At 35.7% G+C, this 14,597-nt stretch overlaps 1 pseudogene; it reads right to left on the minus strand.

Moving 5' to 3' along the window:
* Window positions 1–523: 523 nt before the first annotated feature.
* Window positions 524–9,292, minus strand: LOC107764827 (TMV resistance protein N-like; annotated as a pseudogene).
* Window positions 9,293–14,597: the final 5,305 nt, after the last annotated feature.

Consider the following 14,597-nt stretch of genomic DNA (forward strand, 5'->3'; position numbering starts at 1 on the left):
ACAGCCCGAGTTTTCTTGCAGCTACTATGCGTCAAAGAATCATCCTTTCGAACCCCGGTAAAATTAACTGATGAAATACAACCACCTGGAACGGTTTTCCCTGCATATTTGGATAACATTGCAAATGGAAAAACAACTTGGATCAGGTCTCTCTACGTTTATCAGTTTAGGAGTAAGACAAGGATACTCGAAATCTGTTTTTATCTCTGAGCCTGAACTTGCATTTTCAACAAAACTGTTGAACTTGGCATAAAGTCATCGTTGAATGTCACACAGCTGAAGCTTAGTCATGTTTAGTTTGTAATTTCCATTGCTATGACAAATTCCCGAGGCTGAAAAAAGATATACTTGCTTCCTCTAGTAGATTTTTAGGCAATTTCACAAATTGCATAGAAACACATTATTTCTAAATATTTGAAAAATGACTAAAATTACTAGCGAACGATATTTTGCTAAGAACCTTCGTGCTATTAATATAGTATATATAATAGATATAGATATTTAAAATTTGTTAGAGGAAACTACCATGGAATTAACATATTATTAATTTTAAAATGGGGTCCTAAAAAATTGGGGGCCTAAAGCCATTATTTCATTTGCCGAGCCCTTTGGCCGGCTCTGACGAAAAGGTGAGAGTATTACGGGAATTGGTTAATGACTGTATCCTTCTTCATCAAGACGAAAAATGAAAGAATGGTAGAGATACATGGAAAAAAGAATTAGAAAACAAAGAGAACATCCAATAATTCAATGCAATAATTTTCCAAAATCACAATGCGCATCTCTTTCTCCCGGCAAGAATCTAGTTGTGCCCTTCCTTCCTATGCAGTGTCATCGGTTTAGTTCTCAAAATACCCTGTGCTCCCATTTGAACTGCACAAGCAAAAGAGTGAACTTGATAACAACAGACGTTAAGATTAAAAAAGATTGCATATTCCTAATTTGAAACGATCATATTAGATGAATTAGTGCAAACAGTCTTGAAAGAAAACACTCAATATTTTGCAAGCATTTTTTAAAAGATCGTGAGCCTTTAACTCTACCACAAAACTAGGATTCTATTATTCATCTGATGTAGTAGGCAAGTTAACACAAAGCCTTTTATTGCTTATTTTCACTTTTTCCTTAAAAACCCATAAAAGAACAGAGAGATCATAAAGGAGAACGGACCTCAACTTCATCTCGTACTCAGCTTTCTCCACAGTCTCACGCTGTGCTGCGTCAGTTGTTTCATCTTTTTCCCGACCTCCCTACCATAACAAGAGAGCTATTTGTATTTGAAAGTTAAAACAGAGATTTTCCCCTAATATAACAATCAGAGTAAAGCAAAGATCTCCCCAAATGTAACAATCAGAGAGCCAAAGAAGTTTAGGTACATGTCCTTGTTAAAGACTCCGATTAGCCAGTGTGAACAAAGGAAATAAGAATTAAACTATTCATCTTCTCAAATGAAACATGATATATCAATCAGTGTTATCAAATGCGAAAAGCGCAAAAAAGCTCTAAGGTCTGTTGGGACTTCAGCGCAAAATGCAAATAAAGTGTGGCTTTATAATGAAAAAAAGGCACAAATGGAGAAAAAACCACAAATATGTACCTGTATTTGAGCTAAAATCCTGGGTTTGCAGGAAAGAGCTGCAAAGTTTCTAAAGAGAGTGGCCCCTCTACTTGTTGCTGCAGATTCTCAAAGACAGAGTTCCCCCGAAAATTGGAAATGAAGTCGTGTTCGCTATTGCTATATTAGAAATGTGACCGTTGTTTCTTAGAAGAGGAAGAGGAACTGGCTTCATTGGTCACAGTCATGGTGTTCACTATTGTTATATCGGGTCCTCCTTATCCCAGTGGAATGTTCATTGTTATTTTCCCTCATTTGTGACAAGGCCTCAACCTCAGCTTCTTCTTTATACAACAAACGAAGTCCATACTTCTTCACTTTTCCAGAAAAAGATAGCCTAATAATCCCATAGTCATTTGGTGTTTTTCCATTTGCCTTAGATGTATCCCATAAGACAGCAAGAGGTACCAACAAAAAATTAATTTTATATTCTGTATCACATTCTGAATGATTGGATAAGGCAAGTTTCTGGGTCATCCACGACATCCCATCATCACATACGGGAATCAATTGAGCTGTGGTGTCAATTAAGATGCCAAAGTAACATACAGCAAATCCCAAGAATTTATGAGGTATATACCAATTTTCAGACAAATTGACTGATACACTTCTATCTGTTCCCTTATGGTGGAACCAACTTGGGATCTTATTCTTAGGATGCCAAATGGTAAACACATTTTCGGACAAGGAATCTGAAGCAGAGATGTCATGCCTCAAGGAAGAGATATTCTGAAACAGCGCATGTGCAAACAAATCATTGTGTGCATCATCCTTACCATACAGTGGTCTGAATATCACCCTTTGTAGTTTCCTCCTCTTTGTTACTAAATCATGGATAAATTTCAGAGCCATATGGCAATCCATACGCAATTCATTTAATTCAGGGGGAAGTTCTGGTAGCTGTGTAAGCCTCTCGCAATCTGATAAGTCGAAGGATCGAAAAGCACCAAGTTGGGCTATGCTTCTAGGCAAATGCTCAAAACTATTACTACTGAGATCGAAAATTTTCAAAGAGGATAAGGATCCAATAAAGTCCTCCATCAATTAAATTGCAGTCACTGAGATTCAGATCTTCCAATGACCTTAATCCTTCAGCCACAGGAGGGAACTCAAAGTGCACTCTAAGCTTTGGAATGAAGCTTCCAAAAGCCAAGGATTTAAGTTTGTTCAAGCGTACGATGGAAGACGCAGGTCGTGAAATTAGGGTACACCTGGCATCAAGCTTCTCCAAGTTGTCTAAATCCCCTATCTCTTCTGGCAAGCTTTCCAGTTTTGAGCAACCCAACACATCTAAAATAACCAAACTTTTCAACCTACAAATGTTGCTTGGAAGAGCTACAAGGTTTCTCATATAGCTCAAATCTAGCTCGGTAATATGAGTTTGGTACTGAAAAATAGATGATGGTAGTTCCCTTATCCCAGAGCCTTTCATGTCAGTATGTATCTCCGGCTTCATTCTCCCGTGGATTTCTGGAAATTTCTCTAAACTTGAGCAATAGCTTAAACTCAGATATTCAAGAGATTCCACGTTAACACATGGAAACCTCTTAACGCTTTCACAATACCTCAAATCTAACCGAATGAGTTTTCTGCAACACCCCAGGGAATGGTGAACCTCTTCAAGATCACTACATTTCTTCAGATTCAAATACTCCAAATTTGGCATCCCCGCAAAATCTGGTGTTAGCGTCAGGCTTTTAGAGCAGCTAAGATCTAGCGTCCGTAGATACGACAAATGCTGTTCAGAACACAAACAGAATGAGATAGAGAGAAAAAAGAAAGAACATATTTTGCTGCTCCGCAGAATTCCAATAATAAAATATTTTTGTGCGAAATTAGAAATTTATTTTTTATATTTGGAAAATTACTTGTTAAGAAACTGAACAAAAGTAAATTATAAATAAAAATATTGCTAACTATAATTTAACATGATTGAAAAAAACTGTAGCAAAGAGAAAAGTGTTTATCTTTAAAAAAAATGTAATATAAAATGGAGAAACCGAAATGTTAAATCCGAAAGCAATGTATGAAAGCGTATATGTCATTCGAGAAAATAGTTGTACACAATAAATTCCTTTTATTTTACTAATAAGTATTCTTTCCATCCCACTATGTACAGCCGTAGGATGAGATTCATATGAATCTAATCTTACTTGACAAATAATTGAATGATGATGGGAAGACTTGGAGAAAAAAAAGACATAAGATCTTACAATAATACTGGGAACAACCCCAAATAATATAAATTACAATAATTTTTTTGAGATGGAAATACATTAACTTGAGCTTATGGAATTAATAACTTTTGATCATTTAAAGACATGCATCGTAATTCTAGCAAAAATAGAAGGTACCTCAAATAATACATGACAAAAGCAATAATATTTGTTCATTATCATTAAATTAAAGGACAAAGATAATTAGAGAGAAAAATAAAAGTAAAATAGAACTGAACTATTGTACCTTTGTTTCCGTCCATAAATGACGCAGTGAACTGTGTTCGAGTTGAAGGTGAACAAGCATTTTGGGTTCAAATGTTGATGGCAATGACTCACAAGGATAGCAAAACCACTTAAACCAACGCAAGTTGTTGGGCAGATATTCAATGGCATCACGGGTCGACGATCTCTCTATGTTAAATATTCTAAGCCTTTTCGTATTTTTCATGGCCTCATTGCTAAAGCGTAGTGTATCAGAATAAAAATAAACCCAGATTGCTTCCATTGCCATGGTCCCCTAGTAAGAAAATCACTAGTCAACAAAGTATAATTTCAAATGTCGTATAAAATTCGTTTGCTAATATGACTATTTTCTCACTCCTTGCAATGCCAAAGTATAAGAAACAATATAAATTAGATTCTTTTTAAGAAATACCGATGTTATTTCGGAAAAATACTTCTTGTAATTAATTATATTGTTTTATTTTCTATTATTACATTTTTCTTAGAAGTTCATTAGAGTCAAGTCTATAAGCTTTTCATGTTGTGATAAAAAGTAATTATGATCGAAACAGTACCAATAAATTATAACTTTTTTATATAAAAAAACATAATGGTAAAGTGAATCACTGATTGAGTTATTATGTAATACAATGCCATAAAATTTTCAAGTTAATCCAAAGAATGACATTGGATAAAATAGATTAAGTGGCTACTAGACTAATCCATCGCTTAAAAATATAAGAAAAACGAATTAGGCAACGTAAATTAAAGAGGCTAGTGAACGAATTAGGCAATTAATATTTTTTTTACTAATTAGGCAATTAATATTACTTTTGCTTCTCCTACTAACTAAAGGGAACAACTAAAATGTCGTACCTGCAAGAGTATGAAGCAAGATGAACAAATAATTAAAATTGACTGCCCTATATGTTTTTGGAATATAAAAATTAGAAATAAATACTAGTATTACATTGTTTAGCCTACTTACCGTACTGTTAATCATCACTTCTTCGAAATTATTGACGAGCCATAATCTGCTGCGTTCGCCCGGATTCTTTTGTAAGTTCACTATATATTTATCCATTTCTTGTATTAAGTCGTGCATTTGAAACTCACCTTTTTCAGAGATAAATATAAGAGATTTGTCAATTAAAACACGCAATCCGTAATCAACTCCAGAATGACAACTCTCAAGAATTTGCATGGCGTAACCTTTATATTTCCCTCGCAAGAAGCATGCTACATCTAGAAACATCTCTTGTTGGATGGGCTCCAATCCATCATAACTTATTTTGAGCTTTTCAACAATTTCCGAATTAGAATTAATTTTCATTTGCTCTATTGCACTTTTCCATTCAGTTAAGCCTAGGTTATGCAGCAAAGAACCCCACACTTTGAGGGCTAAAGGAAGGCCTTTAGCATAATTTATTACCTTCAATGAAAGCTCCTTAAAACACTCATCTGGAACCTCTTTTTTGAAAGCATGTTGATAGAACAACTGCATAGCTTCATGTTCAGGTAGTGCAATCACTTCATATATTGCATCATCCTTCCCTATCAAATGCTTGTCTCTAGTTGTTACAACAACCCTACTGCCATTACCAAACCAACCAATATCACCTGCTAAATACTCTAAATGATCTTTATGATCTATATCATCAAGCACAATTAACACCTTCTTAGAGCAAAGTCTGTCTGGAATCAGCCGCTTCCCATCAAGCTTATTATTGACGTAATCATCTTTTCTTCTTAACAATTCAGAGAGAAGGGTGTTTTGCAAAGAATGCAGCAAAGAATGCAGTTTTTCATTTTCTTTAATATCTGCAAGGAAACAAGCAGCTTCAAATTGATGAGATAAAGTGTCAAAAATGGCTCTTGCTATTGTCGTCTTCCCTAGACCGCCCATGCCCCAGATCCCCAATATGATCCGAATATCATTGATTCCTACCTTAAGTAGGGACTTTAATTTCTCCAAATGAGTATCTATTCCCACAACATCTCGCAAAGAAGACAAAGTAGCACTATTGCACAATTTGGAAATTTGGTCGACAATCTGCTTAATATTCTCTGCTTCAATCCTATAAAAATAAGAAGATTAATTGTGGATAAATGTAAGAAAGTCAAGTATTAGTAAGTATTTCATAATTATTATTTTTTATTACGTAGGGGTAGGGGAAAGGGAGAGAAGATTGCAAGGCGAGGATCGAACTCTCATCAACTAGGTAAATAGCCAACAAGCTGAGCTACAAAATATTGTTAATTTGCTTAGATATGATTAAAAGACTACGCACATAAAACAAATGCTTGAAGGAACAATCAAAATATTATATGTGCAAGAATGTTATTGAGGAATTGTAGTGATAGGAACTATAGTGTCTTCTGGGGTAATAGAAAAATATTCTGGTTGATATAAATATATTAGTCAATTATCATTCTACAACAACAACAACAACAACAACAACAACAACCCAGTATAATCTCACTAGTGAGGTCTGGGGAGGGTAGTGTGTACGTAGACCTTACCCCCTACCCTGGGGTAGAGAGGCTGTTTCCAATAGACCCTCAGCATCCTTCCCTCCAAGAACTCCCCACCTTGCTCTTGGGGTGACTCGAACTCACAACCTCTTAGTTGGAAGTGGAGGGTGCTTACCATCAGAGTAACCCACCTTATCAATTATCATTCTGTTTTACAGAAATTATAAAATAAAACATTTCCGACGTCTAAAGTACATTTTAAATAAATTGTCATATATTTTTTAGTCACCCTTGGCGGATGTTTATCCTTTTAGATTTGCGGTATCAATTAGAGCAGTGCTCTAACTTTGTACCTTCTTTTTTATTTTTTGATTAATTTATTTTTGGTGTTGCTCTTATTTTAGGGCTACGAATTTCAACTTGGTTTACATCAAGAAAATTGAACTTAAAAAAGGAAAACTTTTTATTTTTTGATTAATTTATTTTTGGTGTTGCTCTTATTTTAGGGCTACGAATTTCAACTTGGTTTACATCAAGAAAATTGAACTTAAAAAAGGAAAACAACGGGGAGGGTAGTGTGTACGCAGACCTTACCCCCTACCCTGGGGTAGAGAGGCTGTTTCCAATAGACCCTCAGCATCCTTCCCTCCAAGAACTACCCACCTTGCTCTTGGGGTGACTCGAACTCACAACCTCTTAGTTGGAAGTGGAGGGTGCTTACCATCAGAGTAACCCACCTTATCAATTATCATTCTGTTTTACATAAATTATAAAATAAAACATTTCCGACGTCTAAAGTACATTTTAAATAAATTGTCATATATTTTTTAGTCACCCTTGGCGGATGTTTATCCTTTTAGATTTGCGGTATCAATTAGAGCAGTGCTCTAACTTTGTACCTTCTTTTTTATTTTTTGATTAATTTATTTTTGGTGTTGCTCTTATTTTAGGGCTACGAATTTCAACTTGGTTTACATCAAGAAAATTGAACTTAAAAAAGGAAAACAACGGGGAGGGTAGTGTGTACGCAGACCTTACCCCCTACCCTGGGGTAGAGGAGGGTAGTGTGTACGCAGACCTTACCCTACCATTGGGTAGAGAGACTGTTTCCGATAGACCCTCGGCTCCCTCCTTCCAAGAACTCTCTATCTTGCTCTTGGGGTGACTCGAACTCATAACCTTTTGGTTGGAAGTGGAGGGTGCTTACCACTAGAGCAACCCACTCTTGTCAACTTATAAAAAAAGAAAAGAAAAAAATAAATAATTAATATGATAAACATAAAGTAAAAAATGTCAGTGGCGGCTGTTTTTAGGTTAATTTAGCTTTCGCACGTTACAAGGAAGTGAAGCCACTCTCCATTCAGCGGCACTCCATGAGGTTTTAAATAGAAACATAATATTTCAGATTTCAGGGGTAATAGCAAAATGTGAATAGCTTAAGATATTTTTTTATTTATTCTCTCTAATTATATTGATAGGAACAATACCTTCTTACTGATAGAAACATAAGTAACAACCATCATTCTTTTTTTTTCAGGAAAAAAAATAAAAACATATTAACGTCTAAATAACAATCAATGAAATTAGATTGTGTAAGCAGTATTCTTAGAAAAATAAATTGATTAAGTTTCCACCTTTTGATTTTTATTTTGTAAATATGATAAATTTATTTAGTGTCTATTCTGTTTAACTCATTTTTGAGGTACAAATTCTTTTTTCTATAGTAGAATATGTAGTCTTCACATAAGCAACCACATTTGAATGAAAATTAAGGGTTGGAGTTGGAGGGTGCTTACAAATCCTCTCTGTCGTTTTCTCTTCTTTTTTTTTAAATTATATGCAATTACTATGTGTTTTAACTCACCCGTCACGAATATCATATCCTTTTAGATTTGCGGCAGCAGTTAGAGCATTCCTCCATCTTTGGAGCTTCTGCATTCCTTCATCATCATCCTTGTAGCTTGTTTCATGTTTGTCAAAGGCTTCAGCAAAGCTCTCCCTCTGGTTCCGAATATGTGATGGATCCACATTTTAGAATACCGGTATGACAATTTGTCTACATTGATCCTGACATTTCATGATCTTCACTAGTTCATCTAAGCACCACCTCGATGTCGCATAATTCTTTGAGAAAACGACGAGGGCAACTTGAGACTGCTCGATAGCTTTCAAGAGTTCATCTGATATTGATGTGCCATGCTCTAGCCTTTTATCATCTTGAAACGTGAATATTCCACTGTTTTTCAAGCATTTGAATAGGTGACCTGTAAATGTTGTTCGAGTATCTCCACCTCTAAAACTTAGAAAGACTTTGTAGTTCCACCCAGGAAACTGTGAAGTACTCGTAGAAGCAGAAGATGATGCCATTGATTCAGTTAAATAAAAAATCCGGTATGTGGATAAATTGTAGTTGTGGTAAAAGATCAACTGATGATAATAGGAGAGAAAGAAATAAACAACTGTATAAACACAATGGACAGCTACTGGCACTTCAAATAAGCAAAGTTTTATGAGAAAGAAGTAGGAAATTCCTTCAAAGACTCCACCGTATAAACACAATGGACAGCTAAAAGTACAAGTGGATGAAGCTACAAAGAAAGAGTCTACCTATCCCAATTGAATTGAATTATTGCTCAAAAGCACAAACACAAACGTCCCTCTCTCTTCTCTGCCAAAGAAAAGTCTTCGTCCCACAAAATATTTCAGCTTATTGTTATTTTGTTTTCTTTGAACTTTAATAGAAGGAAGTAGGAAATTCCTTCAAAGACCACTGTATCAATATCCACTGTATATACACAATGGATAGCTAAAAGTAAAAGTGGATGAAGCTACAAAGAAATAGTCTACCTATCCCAATTGAATTGAATTATTGCTCCAAAGCACAAACACAAACATTCCTCTCTCTCTTCTCTGCCAAAGAACCCATTGATTGAATTTCTTTTTCTATTTTAATTTTCTACGAGGTTGACAAAGTTTTTGTCCAGCAAAATTGTAATGACCAGACTTATCGTTTTAAAAATTTGCGTTCCGTTCGGTGGCTTAAGGTCTCGAGCAGCTTTGAAATGTATATTGCGAGGGTGGTCAAGTTTGGTTTTCGGATGATTCGGGATTTAATTGAAAAAACAATTCTTATTTTGGAAGCTTAAGTTAAAATAATTGACCGGATGGTGAATTATGTGTAAACGACCCAAAAATAGAGTTTTGATGATTCCAATAACTCCGTATGATGATTTTAGACTTAGGAGAGTGTTCGAAAAAAAAATTGGAAGTCCGTAGTGAACTTTTGCTAGAAATGGCGAAAGTTAAATTTTTGGGAAGTTTGACCGGGGAGTTGACTTTTTGATATCGGAGTCGGAATCTAGTTGTGAAAATTTGTATAGATCTGTTATGTCATTTATGACTTGTGTGCAAAATTTGAGGTCAATCGGAATTGAATTGATAGGTTTCGGCATCGAATGTAGAAGTTGAAAATTCTTAAGTTCCTTAAGCTTGAATTGGGGTATGATTCGTGGTTTTAGCATTGTTTTATGTGATTTGAGGTTTCAACTAAGTTCGTATGATATTTTAGAACTTGTTGGTGTATTGGGTTGAGGTCTCGAGGGCCTCGGGTGAGTTTCGGAGTGGTTTCAGAGTGGTTTCGAATCAATTTTAACTGCTGATTTATTTTACAGCAATGTGCGAAATTTCTGATGCGCAGAGCTGACTTTGGGAGCTTATATCTCAAAATTTATAAGGAATCTGAAAATTATCAAAACATGAAAGTTGTAGCCCTTTTATTATCGTTTCCAGAATGATAATCTATTCATCATTCGGATATTTGTACAAAAAGTTATAATTGATTGACTGAAGTTGGTACTGCAGATTTTGGTTACAGCAGTGTGCATCGCCAAAAATTTACTGAAGTTGGTATTGCAGATTTTGGCTACAGCAGTGTGCATCACCAGAAATTTCTGCTGCACAGGGCTGACTTTGAGAGCTTATATCTTGCAATCTATTAGGAGCTGGGCGATGAGCAAAACATGAAAGTTGTAGCCCTTTGTATTTAATTTGCAGAAATCTAAACTGTTTGGCAGTTGGAGGTGAGTACAAGAAGTTATGATGGCTAAACTACAAACTGTCGGGGAAGAGTTTTGGAAGAGTTTGATATTTTCAGCATAAGCATGTAATGATTCAAAGGTCCATTTTTAGTTGTAGAGATCGAAATTTAATTTCGAGATTTTGATAATGAATTATAGGAGTGATCTGGAAAGTTTGGTCTAATTCCATCAAGTCGCAGTTGGGTTTTTAGCGCGAAATATGAGTTAATTATTTAACGAGCGAAATTGTTATCGTACTGAGCAAATGAGCTCTGAATTGAGTTTTGATTGAACGAGTAGGTTCGTATTATTATTTGTGACTCATAGGAACAAGAATTGTCGAATTCTGAGTTCGTATGATGGAGTTAAAGCCTTTTTAGTGAAAACAAAACTGCTGGTGTAAACAGTTCTGATGCGCACCTTTAGCGACCAGATTGGACACTTTTAACGATGGGATTGGACTTTTAGCGGCCAGAATAGTATTTTTTGGGCAGAAAGTTAAGGGCAAAAAATGGTCATTTCCTTCATTTCGTTTTGGATTTTTGGAGCTCGGTTCTTGGGCGATTTTGAGGATGGGTTCGGATTCATCATTTTGTGAGTTTCGTCAGATTCCGAGACGTTGGCCCCACGGGCAATCTTTGAGTTAAATTTCAGATTTTGTTAGAAAATTAGTAATTTTATATGGAATTAATTTCTATAATTAGTATTGACTGATTTGAATTAATTTGGATAGATTTGAGTTGTCTGGAGGTCAATTCAAGGAAGAAGAAAATTTTAGAATATCGGCCTAACTTCAAAAAAAAGTAAGTATCTTGCCTAACCTTGAGTGGAGGAATTACCCCTTAGGCATCGAGTTTTATGTGTCATTTGTGAAATGTGAAAAGCTGTGTACGCGAGGTGACGAGTATGTACTCGGGCTTATATGTGCAAATTTTATTGGGTTAAAGTCTTAGGCATTATTGTGTAGTAAATTGGATAATTATTGTCATTTATTAAATCATCTAGTGTTTATTTTTATACCTTGTGCAATTTGTCTTGTTGTTGATAAATTGATAATAGTCTGATCTATGTTGAAATTGGGAGCATGTAGTTATTTGTCAGGCGGATTATGAAATGAAATGTGGGCACGAAGTGTCGTGAGTAAATACTGATGATATTGGCACGTGAATTGTCACGACCCGAAACTCCCACCTTCGGGACCGTGATGGCGTCTAACATTTCACTTACTAGAAAAGCCAACGTTAGAATAATATTATCCATTTTAAAATATTTTTTAAAATTTATTCACAATAAAGAATTAAATGCGGAAGTAAAGTCTGAAATGAAGTGAATAATTCATAAAATAACGAAGTCTAAATATCATCCCAGAATTGGTGTCACAAGTTCACAAGCTTCTAGAATAATACATATAAAGGTCTGAATAAAATAAAGCTGTCTGAAAAGAAACACACACCTAAAATAAGGTAGACGGGGACTTCAGAACTGCGGACGTTGTGCAGTTATACCTCAAGTCTCCTCTGAATAGCTGAAATCCGAGCAAGTCTATGGTACGCCGTTGGGACCAACTCTGAAATCTGCACAAGAAGTGCAGAGTGTAGTATCAGTACAACCGACCCCATATACTGGTAAGTGCCGAGCCTAACCTCGACGAAGTAGTGACAAGGCTAAGGCAGGCCACTTAAAATAACTTATACGCAATAATAGTAATAACAACAATAATAGAAATAAATCAGGTAACTCATTTTAACAGTTGAAGCCAATTCAGCAGTCATAACCAATTATTATTTCCATCAATTTCCGTTGCAGCGTGCAACCCGCTCCCACAATATATTTATTTTCAATCCTCCCATATATTTATTTTAATCAAGTATATATAGACTTTTAAATAAGTCTGTTGCGGCGAGTAACCCGATCCCCCAATATGGACTTTTAAATAAGTCTGTTGCGGCGTGCAAACCCAATCCCCCACTATGGACTTTTTAATAAGTCTATTGCGGCGTGTAACTCGATCCTCTAATATGGACTTTTAAATAAGTCTGTTGCAGCGTGCAACCCGATCCCCCAATATGGACTTTTTAATAAGTCTGTTGCGATCCCCCAATATATTCATTTCAATCAATTATGTTGCGGCGTGCAACCCGCTCCTCCAATATATCCATTTACCAATTCTTATAGAAGAAATTACCCCAATAAATGCAACAATTAATATAAATTTTTTAAGACATCAAGCATACAATAATTATGATTTAATTATGAAACAAACAATGACAAATAGTAATTTATTATGGAAATCAGGGAGAAAATAGGCAGTTTATTATTTAATATGCTAAATGTCAAGTAGCAATTAATGCACATAAATCAAATCAGCATATAGCAATTATTGCAGGAATTCAAGAATTAATATTTGACAAAGAATATGAGAGAAACAATTATCATAACAATTAATTTGTGTATTAAAACAAATTTAGGATTTTCAAATAATTATGCAAACAATTAATTTGACGACGTATAGACACTTGTCACCTCGCCTATAGATCGTTCACATGTATTTCATATAACAAATAATTTAAGAGTTCTATTCCCTCAAAAGTCAAGGTTAACCACGACACTTACCTCGCTTTGCAAATTCCAATCAATTACTCGATCACAGCTTTTCCTTTTGAATTTGTCTCGAAAAGCGTCAAATCTATTCACAAACAATTCTATATACTCAATACGAATCATAGGAATTAATTTCATATGAATTTACTAATTTTCCGGATAAAAATCCAAAATTCATTTTAATATTCAACAGTGGGACCCGCATCTCAAATCCCGGAAAAACTTGCGAAATCCAAACACCTATTCCGAGACGAGTCCAACCATATAAAAATTATCAAATTCCGATGTTAAATGGACCTTCAAATCTTAAATTTTCGTTTTTGGAAGATTTTATAAAAATTTGATTTTTCTCCCAAAATTTCACGGATTCATGATATAACTGAGTATGGAATCATGAAATATAATCAATATAGGATAAGGAACACTTACCCCAATCAACTCCGCGAAAATCCCTTCAAGAATCGCCCAAATCCGTGATCTCTAGCTCAAAATATGAAAAATGTGCTAAAACCCTCGATTTTGGATTTAACACTGTCTGCGCAGATTTTCTTAATCGCGATCGTGGAAATAGCCGAGAGATCGCGAAGCACAAGCAGACTGCCCACACATTTTACCCTACGCGAACGCGAAAACACTCACGCGATCGCGGACCACTGCCCATCAAACCTACGCAAACGCGTTCAGACCCACGCGATCGCGTAGAGCAATTTCCTCCTATCATCTACTGCTCAAATCCTTCTACGCGAACGCGACCTCATCCACGCGTTCGCGAAGCATAGCCAAATACACGTACGCGATCGTGTTCCTTCCTCTGCGACCGCATAGAACAAAATATCCCTGCCCCAAATAAGCTTACGCGATGGCGGATGGACCTATGCGATCGCGTATAAGGAAACCAGAAGAAGGCAGCAGCAGATATCAGCAATCTCACCAAGGCCAAAAATGATCCGTTAACCACCCGAAATCAACCCGAGCCCTCGGGACTCCAAACCAAACATACACCCAAGTCCTAAAATATCATACGAACTTGCTCGCGCGATCAAATCGCCAAAATAACACCTAGAAGTACGAATTGAACCCCAAATCAAATGAAATTTTCAAGAAAACTTTAAAACTTAAATTTTCACAACCGGACGTCTGAATCACGTCAAATCAACTCTGTTTCTCACCAAATTCGGCAAACAAGTCATAAATATTATAGTGGACCTATACCGGGCTCCGAAACTAAAATACGGACTCGGTGTCAATAAATCTAACATCGGTAAATTCTTAAAAATCATTAACCTTTCAAACTTTTAATATTTCATCAAAATTCCGTATCTCGGGTTAGGGACCTCGGAATTCGATTTCGGGCATATGCCCAAGTCTCAAATCACGATACGGACCTAT

Source organism: Nicotiana tabacum, chromosome 11, assembly GCF_000715075.1.
Source record: "Nicotiana tabacum cultivar K326 chromosome 11, ASM71507v2, whole genome shotgun sequence".
NCBI lineage: Eukaryota > Viridiplantae > Streptophyta > Magnoliopsida > Solanales > Solanaceae > Nicotiana > Nicotiana tabacum.